At 36.3% G+C, this 26081-nt stretch overlaps 1 long non-coding RNA gene across 1 annotated transcript; it reads left to right on the forward strand.

The window, feature by feature from the left end:
- Positions 1 to 1282: 1282 nt before the first annotated feature.
- LOC107032328 lies at positions 1283 to 15349 on the forward strand. Its single transcript, XR_003574900.1, has 4 exons — positions 1283 to 4010; positions 4558 to 4666; positions 9647 to 10734; positions 11347 to 15349. It is a non-coding gene; the product is annotated as an uncharacterized LOC107032328 (long non-coding RNA).
- The last annotated feature ends 10732 nt before the right edge of the window (positions 15350 to 26081 follow it).

Below are 26081 nucleotides of genomic sequence, written 5' to 3' on the forward strand. Positions count from 1 at the left end.
GATGCAGCACAACGTGAAATTTGTTTTAGCAGCGAACTGAGACATAGTCCAAAGAGGAGTGTCAAACACTTAGGCCGCGAGCGGAGGAGAGAATTCCACCACAATCAAACCACATCCCTATCAGAAGTCATGTGAGTTTTTCTTTAGGTTTCTTGGTTTCGGTCACGCATCCGGAAATTTCGATAGCCGGCGTAACATAGTTTCCAATCTGAGTGACAATGCACCAAGAGCTCTGGAAATTATGTCTATGTAAGTTCTTTATTGTGGGTGTGAAGCGCGCCACATTCATTGCTAAGGGGTTATAAGCCACCTTTTCATACTCGATTTAATTTGTCACTTGTCCAGAACCAAAGATTATCTATCATAATAGATTCCCTTTTTAACCGATTGAGTCAAACTACAAGAAGCCTGATTTCTTGAGTTTAAGGATATGTAGGCAGAATAAGTGCTGGAAACTCAGATGTACTCCAACATTTGCTGTGAAATCTTATTATCGAGTATCTCGGTCCCTTCTTAATTCGGTATCGGGGTGGCTTTTAAATTTCTTAAAAATAGTGCGTTAAATAAAGCATATCGAATTTCAGGTGACCTCCATTCTCATATATCCTGAGATTATGTATGAAGCCCATATTTAGGGTTCGACTATAATTCCTAAAGTCCATACCAAATCCCTTTCCAAAGATGAAAGTGTGGTCGGCCAAAACTGGATTACTCAACTTCATTTTTTTCGAATTTCTTGCATCAATCCAAGCAAAATGAGGGACATTTGTTGACACCCAATTTTCACCCTCCCCAATAGGAATTAATTGAAAAGTTTCTTAATTTTTAAACGATTTAGAATAATTAGTTTAATAAAATTCCAAATGTTTTTCAAATTATTTTATAGCAATTTAGTCATTTTAAGAAAATTTAAATAATGAATATATGGTGTATAATTAGTATATTTTATGAATATTTGAAAAATCATCTTGTAAAGTTTTGTTTTAAGTCAAATACTCTTTTAGTTTGATCCATATTATAATTGCGATTAGTCGTTATTTTTAATTAATTAATTTTAACCGAGTTTATTATTTTATTTCGTTTAAATTAAGAATCTCATTAATTGATTATTCTCGTTAGCCTTATTTATGTTTAAGCCTAACTAACAATTCGAACTTAATTCATTCGAAAATCTAGCTAATTTTGTGATTCCTTTGGCCTAACTTAAGATGCAACTCTAACCTTCTACTTACCCACTCATTTAGCCCACTTGAGAAGATAAATTTAGGCCGACAACCTAATCTCTTTTCTATAGAAAGCCACCAATAATTCCCACATTTATTTCATCCCATCAACAAATCATTTTCCCCAGCCCAATCCAATTCGCTGACCCAGCCAACTCCTATTCTAAAGAAACTCGTAATTCTCATCTAATATAGTACAGTTCCTACCAAAACGACAGGTTTTAGCATCCCAACTTTAAACCCACTAAGCGTACGATTTCAGCGCATCAACTATGAAAGAAAAGTGTTGCAATACGCGAGCCCGATATCTACTTCGTTCTTCCTCAACACGACGACAACATCCCAAAGAATGACCCTTCGCGCATGACCAACCCATCCCTAACGTCTCTTTCCCCTTTTCTTATTTATTCGGCTTTAGCTATTGTACGACTCTAGCAGCAAATTTTGTCCTTGGCTAGGTGGATGGGCACCACATCGAGAACAAGGACAATTAGATTGAATTTGAGCCATCCGTTCCTTGCCTCATACAAGTTTTGAGGGATTTTGGGCTTATTTCCTGCCAACAATAGAGCAGTCCCTTGTCCTGGGGGAAGTTTTCAAAATTTTTGAATTGATGGAATTTTCGATTTTACACCCTTCTAGTCTGGAACCTTAATTTCCTCTCATTTATAACCTCGCTTCATGTTCAGGAGGAAGGGGATTTTTTTTACTTCCACTGAAACCGTATAGAAAATACATAAGAATATATAATCAACACACTTCAAAGAAGAAAAGATAAGTAATTCTAACCTCGATCCCTATTTCACTCAATCAAAAGCTTGTTGAGATATTTTGTTGTGGTGGTAGAAGTGTGTAGCGGCTCGTTTTTCCCCAACTCGCTGGACAAAATAAGGTAAATACAAATTCTATTTATGTTGACTTGTTATTCCTTGTGTTGTTTCAATCATGTTTGGCCGCTGTTTGATTTATCTTTGGTCGTTCTTTCTTGGATGTCCCCATGCTGCTCGACTCTCAGTTTATATAGTAGCCTAGAGGTTGAGTTAGAATCATTTTTGTGTTCATCCGATGTATAAAAGACGTGTTCTAAATGTTGTCGCTCTTATAAGTTTTAGAATTCTTCTTTCAAGTTAGCTATCATATTAATAGTTCCATCTTACTTGAATGGAATTTCTAATATTGTGTGAAGTTGCTGGTTGTCTCTTTCTTGGTGTTGCTGTCTCTTTATGTTATTTTGGGGCCATTTCCTATTCTCCTCTTTTCAGTCCATTTGTTTTAAGTGGGTAAACTATTTAGCGTGTTTTAGTTTATTGATTTTCTGAGATCGGTGTTCTTGTTCGAAAAAATTCTATCTCTTGTATGTAGGGTTTATTTGTTTGACCCTATTCGAGTTTTCCCTCTTTTCCCATGTTCGTAACTAAGTATTCGTGACTAAGCGTAGTGAAGACTGGTTTGTTCTCCCTACCTCACATCTCAAAAGGTCCATTTTAGTATAGATAGCGTCATTCTGTTGTTTCTCATTTTTGCAAGGCTCTTCTCGTTTCTGGCCGAAGTGTTCTATTGCGATTTCTTCTGTCCTTAAAATTGCAGCATGTCTCCCTCTTCTGTTTTCCTTGGTTAAATTTGTCCAACAAGCATTTTTTGGCTAGTTTTAGTGATCGAAGGAGAGTGCTCAAACGACTATCATCATCTGTAGAGTAGAAATTTGTAATTTTAGCTCGAAACATACAAATATATGTGAACTGATTTATTTTCTGAGTTTTAGTGACTGATTTTTCAGGATGTTGTTGTTAGTCAATATAGAATTAGCTCTGTCATCTTTGTCGAAATTCAAATATATCTTTACTAGTTTTAGTTTTCCGTCCATCTCAACTACTTATATGGCATCTTCACTTAGCAATGTCCTTTTTGCATTTCATGTATACCCATGTCTGCTTTCGTTTACCGCCAGCATTTTAGCTTGAGAAAATAGAATCGTTGGGGTCAGTTTATTATAGTTACAATTTATCTCTTCTCTTGTAAATGGTGTGGCGAAATCAATTCATTTTCTCTACTTTTGCTTGGGAAATTGTATTTGCACCCTCCTTAGCATTGTTAGTTTTCATTAAATAAAGTTGGTTAGACTAATATCTATGATTGTTTTATTTACTAATTATCCACTTGTTTTCTCTAAATGCTTGGAGTTTTTTGTTTTTCAGTAAACAGTTGTATATCCCCTGGAACATAGCAAGCTAATAAGTGAACATACATGCATATATATGTACAACCGTTAGTTTCGTGATCCTCTTATTATCTTTGTCCCTTTTAACTTGCTTATTTCATTTTTCATTAGAGTAGTATTTCTGTTCAATTTAAGTTCCTTGGATAGCTTCCATTTTAATCAAATTCCGTTTTGTTTAAGTTACACCTTATTTGTTCTATAACTTCCTGTGATAACCCTTGCCATTTTTTTGATACATGTGAAATCTACCTCGGAGTCTTCATGGACTCCATTTTGTCCCTGCATTTCAAAAGAGTTACAAAGAATCATAATGCCTTTCGATTGAACCAATAATTAGAAATCGACGTATAGGTCTCGATGATTAAAGAATCGAAGGAGATAGGAGAAATTTGACGGAGTGGAGCCAAAGTGTCCAAAATTTTATTTTTGTAGTGTTGTATTTTGTTAGTTTGGGCCTAAGACCTTGCCATATTTTCTTTTCTGTATTTATGATTCATTAATTGTCTGTTTAGCTTACGACAGGTACAAATAAAAGTGGTCCAAACACCGGTCCAGGCAGACAGAAACCGGTTTGGGCCCAACCAACTCTCTCTCTTTGTCTCTTTATTGTTTTATGTTTTTTTTTTAATTTGCCATTAGTTCTAAGGTCGAAAGACTCAAATCCCCCGCAAGGCGCTATTTCATTTTAATAATTCAAAATAGATCAATCGATTTCAAATGGACTTATAAACAAAAAAATTTGCAAAATAAACAACTCATTTAGATAAATTTTATCTCACCTTTTTGAAAGAATTCTCAAGAAATTTGAATCAAGGTATTTTTAGAGTCAGACAAGTTTGTTGCTGGAAAACCGAATTAACGGATATTTTAAGTTTCGTAAAAACCATTCTAAAATATAAATAAGAATTCCTGAACCCCCTTTGAAGTTTTCAATCGGTTTCCTGTTTGAAGTCGTTTGAAAACCAAATTTTCTTAATTTTTCTTAAAAATTAAGTGGCTCCTCTAATCAAGTCTCAAACAATATAAAATATTTTCCTTTTCGAATAAAATAGGGTTTGTGTCTAAAAAGTGTCCAGAAAAATAAAAAAAATGGCCTAATTTGTGTTACATGTGTAGGAGGAAAAATCAGAAATCTGTTGAAAATTGTTTTGTGCAGAGGCCTACGGACCCCATTGACGGTCCGTCGCCTTATCGACAGACCTTCAATGGCGTCTGTTTATAGCAGGTAAGCGTTGAAATATTTCTAAGTATCAACATGATCGATGTTCCAATCGACGGATCGTCGACCGAACACGGACCGTCAATGGTGTCCGTAGATCCCAGGTAAGCTATACAAATTTTCTAAGTCTAAGAGTGATTGACGGACCGTCGATTGATCCACAGATCATAGAAGGGGACTCGTGGATGAAGTTGGCCAGTGAACCGACCCTACCCGAACGGTTATATGAAAACCCCAATCTTTCAAATTCTTTCCCTCTTTTCAATTTCTTTCAAATTTTTGCCATAATCGTTTCACCCCATCAAATTCCTCCCGAAATCACTCCCCAATTCAATACCACATCTCCCAAGACCATATGTCCACTTATTTCTCCAAATTTCAAACATTTTTTCCCAAATTCTCTGATCCTCTATCCTCCAAAGTCCGGTGATCAGGTTCGGAAAGCGTCGGCCACTTCTTTAGGTTGTATATCACTATAGGCACACAATCACAACACTTTTCACTTCTTATAAGGTAATTCAATTTCCCCTCTCTTAGAATTCCCGTTCATAATTGATTATAGGAAGTCGAGATTGGGTCTTGGCGTTGGGACTAAAATGAATCACTTTGCTTGCTAAAAATCGCGTAGTAACTTCTCTTAGGATATTAGACAATGGTAGTGTAGCAATTTAACTACCTAAAATGTTTTGTGTCTAAGTCTTCGTGTACGTTTTGACCTAGGGTTCCACTTTTTACTCAATTGGGTTAGATATTTGTACGGAATAGGAACCCCAGGAATGAGGAATTAGCATATGATGTGTTGAAAAACATTTTAAACTTGATTGTGTTAAAATGGGTCACTAAAATAATTCGGAAATTGAACTTGAAAGAGGCCTGAAATCTGTCACATGCTAAAGTACGAGACACTTTTACGGACCGTCATTCTATCGATGGGACATCATTTAACACACTCAAAAATAAATTGAAGTGTCAGATGACGGATGTTGACTACGATCTGTTTATTGATCGATGGGCCATTCTGCACATCCGTGGTTTCTATCAAAGAATCTATTTTTACCCAAATGAAGGACGATTTCTACAGACCATAGATAACTTTATGGACCTTCGATGGATCTCGTTGAACTAAACTTGCAGTCAAGAGTTGTATTTTTTTTATTTTCATGTTTTATTCTTTTCATTGTTATTCAAGTGTGTTGTCAATCTTCAAGTATACTAACAATTACTCCAAGGTAGAATGACCCCGAAGATGAAATTAGTCTACTCAAATAAAGGCAAATCCAAGTCATTTTCCCCGTCTTATCAGTTGATCGATGAAGACAATGATACAGAGCAGGACCCATCCTATGTTCCTTCTCGTACGCAAACACCACCAGCATCATCCTGATAACCTAGGAGCACCCCCCGGAAGGTGAACCCTGACTTAGTCACTACCTCCCCAAATGAGGAGCACACATTGATCAATTCACAAACAGCGGCTGCTTCCAGTTCAGAGGGGCCTCAATATCAAGCTCTGAGTCCGCCATAACTTCAAGTTCAGAGTTGTCCAATCTTCAGCGTCAAATTTGGAAATTACCTCTGATTCAAACTTTTAGGGAGCCACGAGATCAGGGGGTCAGGAACAACAAGGCATGTCTGATGAGGCCACTAGTTTGGATGTTGCACCTGCACCCTAAACAAATTACCCCACCCTTGTTGCAGATGAACTAAACATATGGTGCGTGGATGGGCAATTATAGGTATATAGAGATGCCAAGATGCTCAATAAGAAAAGGGTGATGACTCGTCTGGTTAGTGAGGAGCGCAGAGTCCTCACCGGGATTTTGCATATAGTTCCAGAGGTGCAAAGACTCCTTAATCTCTAAAAATCCAACTGGATGGATCAGGACTTGGACCCATATAGTGAGGAGATTGTTCGGGAGTTCTATGCCTCTTATCTTGCTTCCCTCCAGGGGTCTATACACAATCGGGCCAAACTCGCAAAACAAGACCCTCTCACATACATCATCCGTCGATTCCTATATGGTCCCACCACCGGTATAACATGGAGCCTCAACACCGTAGAGTTCGATTACTGGTGGGACACAGTACGAGGAGGCGATCTTCGGAGGAGCGCAGAGAAGAAGGAGGCAGTGAAACTGTGGTTATCTCAATATATTGTAGCTGCTGGGGAGGTGGGTGACTGGGTTATAAATCATTGAGGGCTCATAAAAGAGACTACAGTCACTTTTGTGGACAAATTTTTCTGGATGTTGGCCCGACAACGAGTATCACCCACAAAGGCTGACAATGTACTTACATGGGATAGGGCGGAGATGGTGGCAACACTGGTAGTTGGGCTGGAGATGAACTTTGCATGAAAGATTTTAGTGGAGATACGCGAGAGGAAATTTAAGACCTCCACCACTTACCCCTTTCCGTATCTTATCTTTTAGATATGCCGTGACGTCGGAGTGCCAATTTGTCACTGTGACGCACTCCGTCGACTTACCGGGACATTGGATATAAGACTCATCAAAGATGAGGATAATATAGCGGCACACCGTAGAGGTCCTCGGATTGAGGTTCCCCAATTGTGTGATAAATTGGTAGATAGAGTGGAGCTAGCCCAAGACGCTGATCCTTCTGTATAAGAGCATGATGACACCATTCTGGCCTCCTGTTCGGATGCAGCCAACAAGGCCCCCAGCTCGTCTAGATCCATACCACCACCTGTAGCAGTGATCCCTTTAGCTTGAGTCTAGAAGTTGTAGGCGCAGATGACCACGCTGCTCCATCATAATTAGCCATGGATGCAGATATCCATAGCCGATGCAGAAGACCGCATGTAGAAGCGGGTGGCAAAACAGGCAAAGCAATAAATTCAAGCATTCCACAAATGCCTTGATGTATTCGAGCTACGTGTTATATCACTACTAACACCCACCACTGACCTCACTGCCATCCAAACTGAGTAGGCCAACTTGTTAGCAAATGTTGATACCATTTTAGAGATGCAAGGAGCTGAGCCAGAGATTGCTCCCATTGAACTAGCTGAGGACACTATGCTTGAAGACTTGTTCAAGGTACCTGTTGAGCCACAACCCAAGCCACATGTTCGTAGCATGAGGAACCCCTCCAGCCACATCACTAAGGCAGATGATGAGACCCGTCTAAGAAAGAAGGAGCGGACGGAGCTGGGGCAAGCTAGGAAGGCCTCGCTAATGGATGAGGAGATACGACTAAGGAAGGCACAAAAGATAGTTGCTGGGGCATCCAGTTCTATTCTTGAGAGAGGACCGAGCAGCACTATTGATGATGTGGAGATAGAGGTGGATGAAATACTGATGGTTCCATCCTTAGAGATGTGGGCACTACTAAAGGAAGCACAATTGCTGATCCAATGGGCTCCGAGAGACTAGACCCACCTACTTGTTGAGATATCTTCGATATTATACGCCACATGTTTGCTTCACCTACTACCCCGTGTCATTGATTTCTTATAAACTAGGGACAATTAAAAAAACAAATTTTAGGGGTGGAGTAAATGGATTGTAAGTGGTAGAATAATGTCTTAGTAGCCCAACTCATGATCCTCTCTGGAGGTTTTCTTGGCCGTGTTCTTTTTCCCCAAGAGACTGCTTAAATTTCTATTGAATCGGCATGTATTAGTGGGTAGAAGTGTAGAAGCATGAAAGACAAAAGAATGATGGCTAATAAATAATGATACCCCCTCCATTGTAATTCTTGCATATAAAGGTTAAGATAAGTTTAATGTGTTGGTTCTAAACATGACATAAAATGACACTCACTACATAACCTTCAACTAAAACCTGAACTGGGAAATCTGATAATCTGACAATGAAATGATGTGCCAAGAGAGTGTGAGGATATTCGAGTGTTCAACTGTTGGTGCCTAACTAGAAATTGCCCGGTTAGTCCTGCAAAAGGAATCTACTTAAGTTGACCAAATGAAATAACTGTCCCTTTTGATTCAAATATGTCGAGCCTATAATAGACCAATTTTTTTGCTTCACTAACTCTACTTCCTAGGGTCAATCTTTTTGTCCCAGTGTCTCCTTGGACATGTGCACCTTGACTTAGGCCAAATCCTAAGTTGAGGGTGGCTAATGTAGAAAGTGACCTCATCTTGGACCTTACCTGACCTCGGGTATTGTGTACTTCAACCGTGGAAAAGTCATGAGTTAAGGTTGACTATTATGAGAGAAGACCCAAAAATCGGTATGAAAAGAGTTGGATGTTGAAAACAAAAGCTTATGTAAGAGAAATATGAGACTTGTCAAAAAATAAATGAACAGTTGAAAAAAAATAATGAAAGTCACATCTAAAAATGGCAATAAAAAGAGGTAAATAGCTTAGCGGTAATGTCAAAGAGGGCAGAAAGTCACTAAATGTACCTAAATGTACCACACCTGACCCAGAGCCTACATTACAATCAAAGAAAGTCCTACCATGATCCTAAAGTCTAGTGTGGTTAACCTAAGCAGCGAAAATAAAGGCAAGCCTATGGCATGGAGAACTAACTGTATTTGAACTCATTCCTGAGTGTGATATCGAACAAAGATCCTTGTACCCAATATGCATAATCACTATGTGTAAACTGATAATTTCTTTTAAAGTGAGGACACTAGTTGCATTATGTGAAAGTTGGTACCTTGGTGAGAGGAAAACAGTAGAGGTGTCTGTTGCATGGTGAATTTTTGTCATGATGTGATCCGCATGTGTCGGCTTATCGATCCTTAGAGCATAGGCCTGCACTCAATCAAGAAAGTGTCAAGATAGATAGTTAGATGATTGCTAGAGCTTAAAGTGTCTGCTCCTATGCAAATATCATTTAGGGTCATAGTCTGTCGCTTGAGGACAAACAAAGAATTTGAGTTGAGGGTGTTGATGTACCATGATTTCACGGTATATTTAATTCATTTCACTTAAGAGTTTTGTGTGTCTATAGCCAAGTGGTTTTAACAAGTTTTGTGTCTTGTTTGGCAGGAAAGATGTTCACGCTAAAAATGGAGAAGACAATTGATAGAAGTGCAGAAACAGACCTACAGAGGTAATCGACAGACCGTAGGTGATGATCGTAGATGGGAAACTTAGGAATCGAAGAAAAATCAGGGAAGTCTAACTAAGTATGGAACCACGAGAGGAATCAACGATCCGTTGACTGATCGACAGACCGTACTAGTGAACTATCATTTGGTTCAATACCTGATTTTTGAACATTCTAAGCATCGAACTATGGATGAGCATCGACGGCCCATGATAAAACCTTAATTTTTTGGGTTAGTTACTATTACTCTTGTTCTAGTATATGTATTGGAGATTGACTTTTGCAACTTTAGAAATGCAGGGTGAAATTATCTAGATGTCGGACCAAGGATTTAGAGATACCTAACTTATTACTTTGAATGTAATATACTAAGAAAGGATTGCTTTATCCATAAATACTGTGATATGAACCTGTGGGGAACACATACACCATAATTACTTTCTCATCTTAATAACAACCAACGTCTACTTTTTTCACTTGATAATCATACTATTTAAGGAATTTGTTTCACAAACTCCCCTTAACTTACATGTTTCGGAAAGACATTGACTAAACAAATTATAATCGTGTAAGTCTACACCATTTTCTTCGTGTGTTCGACCTCAACCTACAAGCTGGGTTTTTTTAGAGAGGTGTAACTTGAGCGTATCAGGGACTCAATTTTGATAATCATCCAGCTAGTCAGAGTATTGTGCATATCGTGTGCAGTAGACCATATAGTGGTCATACTTTCTTTAAATGTGGGGAACTTGGACACATAATGAAACACTTCCCACAACCATGATCACTTGAGTCTGGACAGCAGCCTTCTCGAGCAATTGTGCACGTGGGGATAGTAATAATGGTAAAGGATGTCTACAAGTTGGGAGAGGATGATATTAGCTAGGCCTTGGAGGTAGAGGAAATGGTAACGCATGTAGAAGTAACGTGCAACGTTGAATGGAGGTGGCTTGTGTGGATGATAGAGCATAATGTTATGCCTTTCCAAGAAACAATGAGGTAGAGGCATCCGATGAAATGATCACAGGTACTATTCTAGTTTGTGACCGAATTGCTAATATGTCGTTTGATATGGAATCTACCTGTTCTTATGTGTCTATAAGTTTTGCCTCTGATTTTGAGATGGTATGTGTTGTTCTTGATGTCCCTATACATGTTTCCACCCCAATTTGAGAGTCACTCATAGTCACCCATGTCTATCGTGCTTGCCCTATCTTGTTTATAGAATTTCAAACTTGGAGTGATTTTGTCATTTTGGACATGGATGATTTTGATATTATCTTAGGCATGACTTGGTTGTCTCCCTATTATGTTGTGCTTTATTTTAATACTACTTATGTAACTCTAGAAATTCCAAGAAGTAAAAAATTAGAGTGGAAGGGGTGTACAAGCCTAAACAAGCTAAAATTGTATCCTCTATCTGGGATAGTAAACTCATATAGCAAGGTTGTTTAGTTTATTTGGCTCATGTTAGGGATGCTGAGATTGAAGCTCCATCTATTGGGTCTATTCTTGTGGTATCTAAGTTTAATGAAGTATTTCCAAATGATTTGTCGGGCATGCCTCCAGATAGAGACATAGATTTTTGTATTGACATAGAGACTGGTACACGACTCATTTCTATCCCTTCGTATCACAGGGATCCGATGGAGTTAAGAGAGATTATGGCTCAAATCCAAGAGCTTCTTGATATGGATTTTCCATGTGTGAATTTTGGTTGAAGTCGGTTGCATTTTTGGGGCATGTGGTATCAAAAAGGGGTAAGGGTTGATCCCCTAAAGGTTGAAGCGGTCGAGAATTGGGTACTACCTAGTTCGGTGATGGAAGTTTGGAGTTTTGTGGGACTTTCTAGTTACTATTGTAATTTTGTTGAGAAATTTCGCTTCAATTGTTACTCACTTGATCAATCTGACCAAAAAGTAGGTATTGTTTGAATGGACTGAAAAATGTAAGAAGATCTTCCAAAAGCTGAAGATTCTTTGACTACTGTGCCCATCCTAGATTTACTAGTTGAGAGTAAATATTTCATCGTTAATTGTGCTACTTCACATTTTGGTTTGGGTGTTGTGTTGACATAGAATATATGTTATATCTTATGCCTCACGTCAATTAAAGGTGCATGAGATAAATTATCCCACTCATAATCTTTAGTGGGCAGTGGTGGTATTTGCTCTTAATATTTGGCGACATTATCTTTATGGTGTTAAGTGTGACTAATTTATTTATCATCGTATGTTGCATCATGTGTTCACTCAAAAGGATTCGAAGTTGAGACAATATATATGGATGGAACTACTCAAGGATTATGATGTGACCATTCAATACAATCTGGGCAAGGCAGATGTTGTGGTACACGCATTGAGTCAAAAAACAGTAAGTATGGGTAGTTTAGCTTACTTATGTATAGCCAAGCGACCTTTGGCCAAGGAAATTCAGGCATTAGAATATAACTTTATGCAATTGGGCATTTCAAAAAGAGGTGGGTTGTTAGATAGCATTAAAGCTAAGTCCATGTTCATAGAGGATATCAAGGCCAAATAATTCAAAGATAGAGACTTAGATGAGCTTAGATGAATGATTTTGTTAGGTAAGTCTCAAGGAACTACTTTAGATACGGATAGTGTGCTCAACTACAAGGGCAGGATATGTGTTCCATGAGTTGATAAATTTATTCCAAGATTGTTGGCGAAAGCTCATGGCTTGCACTATTTTATTGACCTGGGAGTGACCAAGAGGTATAGAGATCTTAAAGGAGTTTATTTGTTGTCCCATGATACAAGACATTACGAAGTTCTTGGAAAAGTGTCAGAAATGTCAACAACTAAAGTATGAATATCCAAGGCCTGCGAGGTTACTTCAAAAAATGTCAATTCCGAAATGGAAGTGGGAAAAGATAGCGATGGATTTTATGGTTGGTCTCCCTAAGACCTTAGGGAAGTTGGAATCTATTTAGGTTTTATACAATAGATTGACTAATTCAACCAACTTTATTCTGGTGAGGGTAGATTACAATAATTAACGATTGGCTATGATTTATGTAAAAGAGATAGTGAGGTTGCATGGCATGCCCCTATCCATCATCTCACATCGTGGTACCCTTTTCATTTCTAAGTTTTTGAGGAAATTGCATGATGAATTGGTCATGCCACTCACTTTTAGTACAACCTTTCATCCCTAGACGGATGGACAATCGGAGAGAACTATTCAAGTGTGGGAAGACATTTTGAGAACTTGTGTTATTGACTTGGACGACATTGGGATAAGTTTTTACCACTAAATGAATTCTCTTACAATAATAGTTATCACTCAAGCATTGATATGGCACCATTTGATGCGTTATATGGGAGAGGATGTAGATAACCCATAGGTTTGGTTGAGTCCGGAGATGTGAAATCTTTGGGGGTTGACTTAGTGAAAGATGCTCCAGATAAGGTGAGAAGAATTCAAACTAAACTTCTAGCTACGCAGAGTAGACAAAAGAAGTATGCAGATCACAAGGCAAGAGATATGGAATTTAAGACGGGCGATAATGTTCTCCAAAAGATATCACGCATGAAAGGGGTGATGTGATTTGGTAAGAGGGGTAAGTTGAGTCCGCGCTATATTGGACCCTTTGATATTCCTAAACATATACGACCGGTGGCATATTGATTGATGTTACCCCTTAACTTGTGCGGTATACATCCCGTACTTCATGAGTCTATGTTGAAGAGATATCACGATGATGGTGACTATATCATTAAATGGAACTCAATAGTACTAGACAAAGACCTTCAATATAAGGAGAAACCGATTTATATTATTGATCACGACGTTCGTAAGTTGAGGACAAAGGAGATTAAGTCCGTGAATGTTAAATGGAAACATCGTCCCTCTGAGAAAGCTACTTGGAAAACCGAGAAGGACATATGAGACAAGTATCGCAGTTGTTCGTCGAATCAAGTACTACCTGATTCCTTTTAACCTACTTTTCCTAAGTTGATCGCTCTGGGATTGATAAATCTATATCTATTATAATGTCCGGGTTTCATCATTATAGAAAATGCCAACGAGGAAAATTTGGGACAGACTAAACTTTTTCGAAGTAGTAGGATGTTCCCAACCTTTTCCAGATTTAGACAAAATCGGAGTAATCAAGGTATAGGGAAATATGGTTTCAATTGGGTGGATTAAATAAGACTTTTGGTACATAATTTGTTAGACAACTCATTAAGGTATGTGTACGACTTTACAGAATTAAATTTAGATAAATAGATCCCCGAGAATCGATCCTAGCATTAAAGATATATTCCAAACATAGTTTGTCAAGAGTGTGCAATGAAAATGGGAAATTGAAAACCCCTTAGGAGCACATTGCTTGCTTCGTGCTACTGCAACAGGATTACTACCAGTGCACCGACACCGCTATAACTAGATGGGTGCCGCTGTAGAGGACAAAACGGTGATGGATTTATACGACTTTGAAATTTTGCAAGATATGGCTCACTATTTCAAAAATATCCGCTGCAGCGAGATTAGAGCCACTTCATCAAAGCCGCTACAACAGGATGGATGCCGCAGTAGGGGGTGGTGGGTTTTCTAATTCGTCAATAAAACCCTTAAACGACCTTATTAGAAACTTTTCATCTTTTAGAGCTAAGAAATGACCCTTGGGTGATTTCAACTCGTTTTCCACCATACTTAAGACTAAAGGTAAGCTTTACATTCCCCATTTTCTCTTTTAGATCCGTAGAACATATTAGAATAGGTCATAATTGACGGGGAAGGGTTTCTTGATAGAATTCATGGTATAAACAACCCTAGTCTGGCTAGTTGGGGTCATGGGTTTGACCTAGGGTTCATGAATTTTGTAGAATTCCGAGAAATTAGTGATTTATTTATTTATTGTCATATATTGTTGATTATTTCTAGACCAAGAACAAGAGGAAAGAATCGAAAAAGGGAAGGATCAAGTTTCTTAGGGTTCCAAACTTGTTTCGAGGTAGCTGATGGTTGTGATTCTATTATTGTGTGATATATACGTGTTCTTGCTTCATTGTTATACTTGTATATGTATGCATGTTGCAATATTATCATAGATGTTGAAAAATTAAATCATGACTAAAATGTGTGATTTTGATGTGTTGCTTTGATATGTGATTGGGATTGGATTGCAACGCTCCAACATGCTAACAATTGTATCGGATTGCCACGTGCCGGCATGCTAACACTGGATCAAATTTCCACGTTTCGACATGCTAACATTTTGGGTTTGTGTTCCGTGAGAGGACCAACTATGTGATAAGCATGTGAAGAGTGTTGTTGACTCCTTATGATGATATTGAATATGATCATACATATGCATGTTTTATAATGTTGTTTGGCTTGTTTATATTACAGTAGTGAGATAGCTATGTGATCCTACCAGTACACAGTAGTTGTGTACTGATCCTGCACTTGTTCTCATTTTTGTTGAGTACAATGCTTCTTCACGCGACTGTTGACAGAGCTCGCTTAGGAGATCAATGATTGTTTCGAGTTCAAGGGTGAGCCACTTCGTTTGGTCTGCCATGGAATTCTCTTTGTCTATGTCCAATCTTTCTAGACTTAGACTTTTGTTTTAGATAGTTCAATAAAATTATATGTTAGATTTGGTTGTCATTTCTAGTTTTGGTACATTGACTTCAGATTCTAGGTTTATCTTTCGTATTGTTAGTTAGTAGTTAGATCTTGATTTAGTCATGAAATGTATTTAGTTATGCAACTTGTTTCCGTAATTTTAATTTCCTCAGTTTTAGATTTCTTGTTTTAGTTGGATGGTAGTAATGGTTCTCCCACCCGGTTGTTCATGTGGGGCCAATCACAATGGTTTGGGTTGTGACACTCCCGCATGACTTGGCCTCAACTGGAGTTTGAACACTTTTAAAGGGGGCCTTACAATTGTGAACAACAAATTTGGATTGCTTTGACTTTTATACCATATAAAATATGGCACATGGGCATAACTTGTCACGCCCCGAGCCTACACCCCGGACATTGCTGGCACTTGAGAACCATTGCTGGCCCCAAGGGAACCCTTTTCCTAACTTACTTACTCAGTGGAAGACTGAAAAACAACAAATAAAACTCATGCAATAACTTAAGAAATAATATCTTCGCCAAAATGAATACTCATGTCTTAAACATATACAACTTAAATGAATAAGACTACAAAACCATAATTATCTGTCTATAAAGCCTCTAACACAAAGAAGGATTTCGGAACAAGACCCCGGATCATCGTAATAATGAATTACTCGAAGCAATGTAAAAAGAGTCCTCAAAAATACAAGGAGGCTCACCAATGCTTAAGTGGATCAACAAGGCATTGCGTGCTTGTCCTAGTGACCTGCGTCCGCATCATAAGACCATGCAGGTAAACTGACATCATTACATTAAATGTATGAGTATGTAAGTAGGAATGCTAAACACAACATAAGCTTGAAATTTTTTTGAAAGGAACACTGACCTTGAGTTTACTCAACTCCTGAATAACTTAACTCAATATAAAGCATTAAAGCATATGCAATATATATATATATTGTAAAACAATGAAAAACAACATAGTGTGTTAAATAAAATGCAATAACAAACTCAAATTTACTGCAGCAAAGTAATATAGTTTTTTTAGGAGATCATTTAACCAACAACAATCGCTATGAGCGTAAGTAGTGATACATCGTCTTGCCTACGCTGCCAAACTTTCCTATACTTTACTGTCATATAGGACGCCTTAACTATGTAAATCTAGTAATCTATGCAAAAAAAAAAACTTACTACCCATGATGGCTACATGGTTTATAGAGACGTGAGTTATCTTAACTAAAACCCGTCCCCAGATTGGTGCTTAATACTACTCCAGAAATATACTTAGCTCATATGTTTGTAAAAACAAAGCTCTTTCTTTGACTTGAGATAATTACTTAAAAACTTAGCTTCAAAGCTCTTTTAGAAATCTCACTTTTATTTTTTTCTCAAATGTGAAAATATTTTAATCTTGGGAATAATTATTTCCCATATAATCTTTGAAAATTAACTTACTCTTACTCTTTACTGAAAACTAGTTTAAAGGCTCTTTTGGAAATATAAGTTTCCTTTCTTATTCAAGTGTGAACAACTTATACTATTTGGGAATACATAGTCCCGATATACTCTTTTGAAGAAATGACTTCAATCTTTACTCTTACTTAACTTGAATTTTAAGTCTTAAAACAAAGTAATAACATTTATGAAATACTTTTGAAAACTTTATGAACTTCGCATTGACTTGCTTCTTAACTTCTAGACTTGACTCTTAAGTTTCCTAGACTTGAATTATGGATTCAAGTTTATGATATCGTCTTTATTGATGATTTCATGATGTTTAGATGTACCTAAGAGTATTGAAATCAACTAGAAAAAACAGGCATATTTCTAAGAAACTAGTAAGAAAAGTTTGGGAGGAAAAGGAAGAACTGACGTCCCAGGCGTTGTGAGAGGCGCGGGGTGGCAGCCTTAAAACTTCAGAGAGATGGGTAGGCGCATTGGTTGGCACGACTCCCCAAGACCCAAACTTCAGAGAGCTCTTCTTGGGCCTCAGGGAGGGGGGACGCCCCAGGGCCCTACCCAGGTGCATCTCGACTTTTCTTAGTCATTTTTCTACTCTAAACCCTTTGAATTCATTTTGGGTCTTTTTCCAAACACTTATAATAAACGATACCCTCAATATATGAAAGACTATAATCGAAATCACACCTAAAATCATGGAGTTCAAATGAAACAACTCCTGAACAATTTCAACTAGTCAAGAATTAAATAGAATTTCAACAAATCCATCAACAACTCAATTTCATGAAATTTAAAAACTTAAATTCGCTGAAATAAATCATGATTGGCACGTGGGTGAACTAACCAATGCGATGTGATTTGACATACCTCTTAGGGATCACCTCTCGATGAAATCCATAAAGAACTTCCTTACGAACAATGATCTTGACTCTTTTAATTTCGCCTTTTTTTCTCCTCTTGCATTATTTCTCCAAAACCCTTACTCTATTTTTTAAAAGCGTAAAATGACCAATTTCCGATTAGACCTTAAAATATTACAAAAAAAGAATTAATTAAGTTGGGTATGGAAATACCAAACTACCCTTCCGAAATCTGGACTGGACCTTCCTTATTTAAACAATCCAACTTCCAAAAGGCATATATCACTCATATAGACTCGGAATTGCGCACACTCAGCGGTATTGGAAAGATTATTCTAGGAGATTTTCTATTGTATCAAGAAGTACACCTTATCATCCTGAGCTAGGAGTTATGGTCGTTTGAAGTTGTCCCAAAACTCACTTATAACTTAAATAGACTTCCCAATGTTGATTATTTCCAAATATCAGTATTTACAATTCTTAACTCCTTCCTAGTTATTTCAACTTGCCAGATGTTACATAACTCAACCCCAAAAGCTAGCTCATGAGGGGATGTTTGTCCAAGTCAATATAAGGAGACCAAATTCACATCCCTCTACAGATATGGGACTTCTTAAAACCTATTGTCTGATAACTCATCAAATAACGTTACTATTATTCATATTGAGATTGTAATTTATTTCTTAGTAAATCTTCTATATATTAGTCACGACACACGTTTAAATATTACCTTTCTGCAGAAAAAACTCTCTGACCAAAAACCGTAGAAACCCTAATCCAAACATTACCTCTAGTGGGAAACTAATGCCGGAGAAATTATCATGCTTACTACCAAATGAAATACCCAACACCCCTTATTCCAGAACTAATAGCTACAAGTATGTCAACATGTTAAAACCTAAGCCTCTGATCTAGATAGGAGTTAAAGTCTCTCCCAAACCAGTGACTATGGTGCAGGGGACCAAATTTTACGTGAAAATCATCCGAAGTAAGGAATCTGATCATCAAGGAAAACCTACAATATGCCATTATAAGGAAATTTTCAGATGGAATATATTCCAAAGAATTTTGGAATCAAAGGACAAAAGGAGTGAAAATAAAGCCCAAAGTTGATAAAAAAAATATTAATTTCTACAATAGGAAACTCTAGGGATCCGACAACATGCAATAGATAAAGGGTAGATGTCTTTTTTTTATGGGAAAATTTCATAAATAGCTAAAATGTGTAACATAATAGGCCTTTGTTGTCGGTGTGTCTTTGTTTGGTCCTTCGAACGAGCAGACTGGGCCTTTGCCCATTTGTTTAGGAAAAAATACACATATAAGGAAACACATACTAGTTAATTACATAACATAATTATAGTTTGCCTTAATTACATTTGCGGCTAATCAATCTTTTGGTTTTGTATAATTTGTACGTTCGTTTAATTCAAAATTTGTATAATATAATCTGTATAACTTTTATATAATTCACAATTTGTATAATATAATTTGCAATTTTTTTTACACTTCTGATGTTTGTATTTTCATAAATTACTTATTTTTAGCTTATACAAAAATAACTGAAATATACAAATGTATTATCAAATTATACAAACCTGCAAATTATGAAAATCCGTAAATTGTACAAACGCGACTCAGCTTAAACTGTAGGTACAACCCGTAAATATGAAAATTATAGCTATGAAACATAACTAAATTTATTAAAGTTTCTATTTGTGAAAGTTCCTCGTTTAGTTGGTTGTGTAATAAATAATTTAAAAAATATTAGTTTTTCCATTCAAAATAGTTATAAAATGTCTAACAAGTTAAATAATAATTAATGGAAACTTTTCACAATTTTTCACCTCCTAACTTAAATGCAAGCTAAAGAGTCATAAAGTGAACGTATTCATAATGTAAGTTACAAAGCGACAAGTTAATAGCATATGAATAATATGTTATAAAAATGAAAATGAAAATGAAAATGGTTAAATTATTGCTTAACTTTTGAAAAAAATCTTATTCCTTGCTGAATTTTCCTCTAACATATTACTTTCAAACATGCATTTAGTTTAGACTAATTATTAGAATAATATTGGTTATTAACATGGAAAACTTTTCACAATTCTAATCTAATGAATATAAATTTAGCTTAATGAAATCCTATTTAATATCAAATAATTGCTAAATGTCTTCAAACCGTTCATTTTTCATCATTTAGTATTAACTAACACCAATGATGAATTTATATTGAATTTTGTTCATTTAACGTCTTATATAAATGGATATCAAGAATGTGTCTAACTTTCATCTTTGGATGACACAAATTCAACATGTATGAAACAATTGATCCTCATATGTTATAACAACATGAATATCAAGAATGTTTTTGATTTTCTTTGCTCGTAATACTGTGAAGGTTTTTCCTACTCTATGTAAATTTTATGAGATAATAACATTTTGTTGTTTGGCATGAGAACATTTATTACTGTTCATTCAACATAGTAGTGAAATCTAAGATAGCTTTGCGATTCAAGTTCTTAGCTGAGTCATGAGTTAGTCAATCTCTTTCTGCTATGTGTGACAAAATTATCAGAAACATGATCACTTATATGATATGCCTGATACCATAATTTTTTTGATTTGTTTTATGCCTAAAAAAATTATAAATTATAGAATTAATTTGTCGGGGGAGGAAGAGTTCAAGTGTGAGGGATTTGAGCTTTTCTTTGTTCATAAATTGTTATTTTAAATTTCCTTTCTCTTCTCAACTTTGCGTTCTTTACATTGTACAAATCATATCATTTTACAATGTGTTTAGATTAACTTTTTGGGACAAACATACAAAGCATGTTTCAAAAATAGTATATAGTATAGGTAAGAGCATGGTACTGTGTGTGTGTGTGCGCGCGCGCTTGTGCATGTGTGTGTGTGTCTGTGAGCGTGTGTGTGTGTGAGTGTGTGTGCGTGTGTGTGCGTGTTGTGTGCGTGTGTGTGCGTGAGTGTGTGTGCGTGTGTGTGCATGTTGTGAGCGTGTGTGCGCGCCATTGCAGTACCCAATCTACTATAAATAATTTGTATGATTTATGCATTGATGTGGTACCCGATTCACTGGAAATAATTTATATAATATATGCACTAGCATGATACTTATTTCACTCATCATGTATAAAGATGACGTGCGCCCGATGGGTATTTGGTCAAAAAAATTTGTGAGCGTTCGTGATGACCTATTTAATAGTGTGTGTTGGATTGGAGGGGCACTCATCAACATTTTAAAGTTCAAACGAGGTCCAGAAAGGGAAATAGACATTCTTCCATTTTTCGTGTGTTACATAGTATATATATTTTAGGAGATATATGCGTCCGGTTGTTTTTTGGATGACATTTTATTAGGGTGTTGTCACGACCTAATAATTGGCATGCATTGGTTTGGAGGGGTAAATGGATTTAAAGTTCAAACAAGGTTTGGAAGGGGAAATAGAAATTTTCCATTTTCGTGTGTTATAGTCCATGAATTTTTTGTGATATGTGTTCCCGATGATTCTTTGGTCTCAATTTTTTGTGGGCACATGTGATGACAATTTTAATGAAGTACGTTGGTTAAGAGTCACCTAAATCATTACGTACTAAAAGGTATGCTAGTTTATATTTTTGTGTTTAGGCGAAGAAATCATTAATTACATTATTTCTTACACAGTTTTTTGGTCGAAAATTTTTGTGAACGTACATGACGACTTATGTAATGGAGTGCATTGGTTAGGATGGGAAAATTTTAGCATTTCAAGTTCAAACAAGCCCCAAAATGAGTAAAAAGATTTGCGACCTCACCAACCTTAAATCAACCAATAGGAAACTTGCACCTCCTACAAAAAAACAGACTCAAACATTGTCATCCCAATGCTGGAATGATAGCTATTACTACAAGGAAACTCAACCAAAGGAAAATGATGATCCTAGTTACACTGAAATCAATCACATAAGCTCTCAATATATCCTCTAAAGTCTGAATAGTATGCTTAACTTGTCCATCAGCTTGAGTGTGTAAAGTCGTGTTGGTATCACTTGAATACCAAGAACTTTTTTGAAGCGACTTCCAAAATAGGTATGTAAATTGAGTACCTCAATCAGATATAATGGATAAATTCACTCAAGGAAACCTTACCGTTTCTCTAATATAAAACTTGACATAACACTCCGATAAGAATAAACTCTTAACGGGAAGAAAGTTAGTCGATTTATTCATTCAGTCCACAATAACCCAGATCGAATCAACCTATCGACTAGTGAGAAGTAAATGCCTAATGAAGTCCATATTCAAATCTTCTAACTTCCATGAAAATACTAATATCTTGAGTCAAACCACCTAGTTATTGATGCTCCACAAAATAGAATATCGAGAACTATGGAATTCTGATATAATCTGATTTCTCAACTCATCAACATTCGGAACATATAATTGTCCTTGATTTTAAAGAACACCATCTCCCCTTTCAGAAATAGCCTCAATGGAGTTTTTCGTAAACCGACTTCTTCATGTCAACTAACACTGAATCAATATCTTGATTAGTTTTCACGAACCATAATGGACATATATACTACTTTCATTGGAATTAACCAATCGAAAACCTAATCGGGCCAATCTTTGAATATCACTAACCAACTTCTTCTTGTCTTCCTCAACAGGAGCAAAACTTCCCATTAATAATCGATTAAGAGTGTCTGCCACTATATTTTCCTTACAAGGATGATAGAGTAAACTTATGTTGTTTAGCAACTCAATCCATCTCATTTGGTGAATATTCAAATCCTTTTGGGTGAACACGTATTTCAAACTCTTGTGATCCATGAAAACATCTACGTGCAGACAAATGTTTCCAAATCTTTAGAGCAAACAACATCACTACTAATTCTAAATCATGAATTGGATATTCTTTTTATGCACTTTCAGTTGCCTTGAATTATAAGCAATGACTTTCTCATGTTGCGTCAGAAGAAAACCAAGACAAACACGTGAAGAATCACAATAAACCACAAAACCATCTAATCCTTCTAGTAGTGTAAAATTGGTGCCGAATTGAGTCTATCTTTTAACTCTTGGAAACTCTTCTCACAAGATTCTGACCATAGGAATTTCACTTTCATTTAAGTCAACGTTATCAATGGAAGTGAAATAGAGGAAATACTTCCAAAAATCTTCTATAGGAACTGGCCAACACAAGAAACTTTGTATATCATACAAATGTCTAAACCAATTCTTAAAAGCTTTAGTTTTCTTAGAATCTACATGAATAACTTCACTAGAGACAATATATCCCAGGAAAGCAATATACCTCAACAAAAACTCACACTTGTTTTATTTAGCATACAATTAAGGATACTTGAGAATTTGAAATACAATCATCAAATGCTTAACATTCTCATCTTCATTTTAATATTAAATCAAGGTATCGTCGATAATAAAAGTTACAAAAACCTTCTTAAAGTGCATACTTATCAAATCCATGAATTTTGTTGGGGAATTATTCAAACCTAATGAAATGGTGAAAACACATAATTACGATATTGAGTTCGTAAAGTCGTCCTTAAAATGTAACTTTCAATAACCCTCAATTGGTGGTAGCCTGCTCGAAGGTCAATTTTAGAGAAATTACTTGTTCCTTGGAGTTGATAAAATGAATCATTAATCCTTTGAAGAGAATATTTATTTTTACATTGTTCAATTGTCGATAATCAATACACAAGCAAAGTGAATGATCCTTCTTATGAAACAAAAAAAATTAGAGCACCACTTTAGGAGATACTTGATCTAATATTTCATAAAAAAATAAACCTACATTTTTCCTTTAACTCCTTCAGTTCTGTGAAGGCCATACAGTACAGAGAAATAGAGATACACTAAATATTTGGGAGAAGGTCAATATCACAGTTTATTTCTCTTTCAAGAGGAATATAGGGAAGATTATTAGGAAACACTTCAAAAACTCATTTACAATCGGAACCAACTGTAATGATCTCATAATTTATATCTATAACCCGAACAAGATGATAAAATCAACCCTTAGAAATTATTTTCCTAGCCTTTAGACAACCAATAAATTAAACCTTACGCATAGAAATCCCCCTTCTCCTTGACATGATAGGCTCATTCTTAACATTGAATGTGACCAATCAGTTCCAACAGTCTATAGATGCATGGAATCCATTAAGACAATTCATCCTAAGAATAACATGAAAATCTAACATATCAAGTTCTACAAGGTCCATCTAACTGACTCTACGAGTAACGAGAGTAGGAAAATTTCTATGTACTCTCTTAGTCACAATAGCATGCCCATGGAGTAGAGACGCAGAAAGGATTAGAAGGGATTTCGAGATAAAGATCAAATCTCATGGTGAAATACTTTTAACATACTATTTACAACATCCAAAGAACCCTCACGATCTTGCAGAGTATGAAATTTTTTTTTTTTCATTTGGATCACTCGAAGAAGAACCAATAGATTTAATTACCCTACCATCCTTACCCTTGCTAGTTTGAAATGGTCAATCCTTTACTTTGGGGCAACTTTTATCACAACCAGAGAAACTATCCGTACCGGTTAAGCACTTATCTCCGTGATTCTTATCGAACCTTGGGCAAGTGGGGATAGAAGAGCCATTACTACCACCTTCTTAAGGTTTAGGGTTAGACATCCTATCTTTGTTGAACTTAGGATTCAATCCATTGGAAGAACCTTGACCTCAAATCCTTTGCTGGAACTCAGGATGCCCATGTCCACCATACATAAAATGTGACAAGCGACCATTACTGGTCCTTGCCTCTTTTTTTCCTTTTCATTGAGATTTTCCTTATCAATTTTTGTTGAATGTATAATGTAACGAGAAATATTAATTTCTTCGATCAATATGTTAGTATGAAATTCTTTGACAACCAACTCCGGCACACCCACATAAACATACTCATCCTTACTCTAGAATTGACAAAAATAGTCCGACCATACTTAGCCAATCGAATAAACTTCAAAGTATAATCCTTCACACTCATATAACCTTGATAAAGATTGATGAATTCAAACACTTTTTCTTCTCTCATTCATAGGAAAGAAACAATATGGAAGTGATCCCTTGAACTTATCGTAATGAAAAGTACCCGCGTCAACCACCCTCATACTTTTTTATTGTTAAAGCCATACTTTAGCAAAACCCTTAACTTGATAAGAGTCCAACTCCACATTTTCAACTGTAGTCAATGCCATAATTCCCACTATATTGTAGACCTAATCAATGAACTCTTGGCGATCCTCATCCACCTTAGACCATGAAATTCCTCAGAATTCTTTCTAGTGAAGTCTGTTATCCTTGTCGTCTTCATAACCATATTTGCGTACATATGAGCATTAGCCTCTTTATTCGCTTGATTTCTTATAGATTGAGCAAATACTTGGAAAGTGACTCAAAATTTAGCATGAATGACTTGCTCTACCAAGGGATCAACCTGAACTTGAAGAACACTAGGCTCCATATTCTCACCTGCATTCTTCTCACATAAGCTTTTTCGAGGGTCCATATCTTGAAAAAAATCGAACATGATTGAGGAGAAGGATGTTTGTAGAGATGAACTTCATGTTATGAATTTATAGTAACACAAGAAGTGAAATTTCCTAAAAGCTTTGTAGCCTCATATTCATAACTATGGTGTTGTCACATTCATAAACAATACTCTACTCAACATGACTTGTCAGATTCGTAGGACCTTTTGCTAAAACTTTGTGCTCTGAATACCAAGTTTTCATGACCCAAGGTATACCCTAGATGTGAAATGACATATAATACCCCAAAAGTACTTGCACAAGCCACTTGACATGCATATAAACAATATTATAGCGAAAAACAAGAAACCTTATAAAATGTAAAGATTTTAACATAAGCGGAAGTATATCAATGAGAGTTTTTGGGACGTAACTTGTGAAATACATACAAAGTATGAAACAGTAAGACAACAGAAAACGAGTAAAAGCAACATGGTCTACTGAACATGAGGACTCACTAATTCTTTATCTTAAAATTATCAATGAGATCAACTAGCCACGAACGGTAGGAGAAGAACTTTTATTCCCAAATTAGTGAAATAATATAGGAACAATTATTAATTAGTACATGAAATGTACTAAGCATGAGGGAAATGTATTGAAACATGAGACATGTTCATAAGGGGACAAAATCAAAAACATGGTATGCATAACCAAGCTAAGCATAGTAAAATCATTTAGAAAGAAAAATAAAAAATCATGAGCATGGGTGATGAATCATAAAATCACGATGAAATATTCATAAAATTTTGTAAGTAACTTAGTTAATTTTGTGGGATATTAGTTTTAACCGAAGTCAGACCATGCGAGCTATAACATAAAATCTGGTGCAACTCCCACACCAAAAAAAGGAGAACTTGCTAAGGTAGAGCTCC

Source organism: Solanum pennellii, chromosome 10, assembly GCF_001406875.1.
Source record: "Solanum pennellii chromosome 10, SPENNV200".
NCBI lineage: Eukaryota > Viridiplantae > Streptophyta > Magnoliopsida > Solanales > Solanaceae > Solanum > Solanum pennellii.